The following is a 435-nucleotide window of genomic DNA, read 5'->3' as shown; positions in this document are numbered from 1 at the left end:
GGGGTTGACCCTGAGGTCTACAGACTCATGCTATTCCCTTTTGCTGTAGGAGACAAAGCTAGGATATGGTTGGAATCACAGCCTAAAGAAAGCCTGAACTCTTGGGAAAAGCTAGTCTATGCCTTCTTGGCAAAGTTCTTTCCACCTCAAAAATTGAGTAAGCTTAGAGTAGAAGTCCAAACCTTCAGACAGAAGGATGAAGAATCCCTCTATGAAGCTTGGGAAAGATACAAACAATTAATCAGAAAGTGTCCTTCTGACATGCTTTCTGAATGGAGCATCATAGGTATTTTCTATGATGCTCTTTCTGAACTGTCCAAGATGTCTTTGGATAGCTCTGCTGGAGGATCTCTTCATCTGAAGAAGACGCCTACAGAAGCTCAAGAACTGATTGAAATGGTTGCAAATAACCAATTCATGTACACTTCTAAAAGA

The 435-nt window shown here is 41.1% G+C and overlaps 1 non-coding gene across 1 annotated transcript; it reads right to left on the bottom strand.

The window, feature by feature from the left end:
• Positions 1 to 159: 159 nt before the first annotated feature.
• LOC127747980 (small nucleolar RNA R71) lies at positions 160 to 267 on the bottom strand. The gene has a single exon (XR_008009923.1). It is a non-coding gene; the product is annotated as a small nucleolar RNA R71 (small nucleolar RNA).
• Positions 268 to 435: the final 168 nt, after the last annotated feature.

The sequence above is a fragment of the Arachis duranensis genome, chromosome 5 (genome assembly GCF_000817695.3).
Source record: "Arachis duranensis cultivar V14167 chromosome 5, aradu.V14167.gnm2.J7QH, whole genome shotgun sequence".
Classification (NCBI taxonomy): Eukaryota; Viridiplantae; Streptophyta; class Magnoliopsida; order Fabales; family Fabaceae; genus Arachis; species Arachis duranensis.
This window is presented reverse-complemented; position numbering and strand designations above follow the sequence as displayed.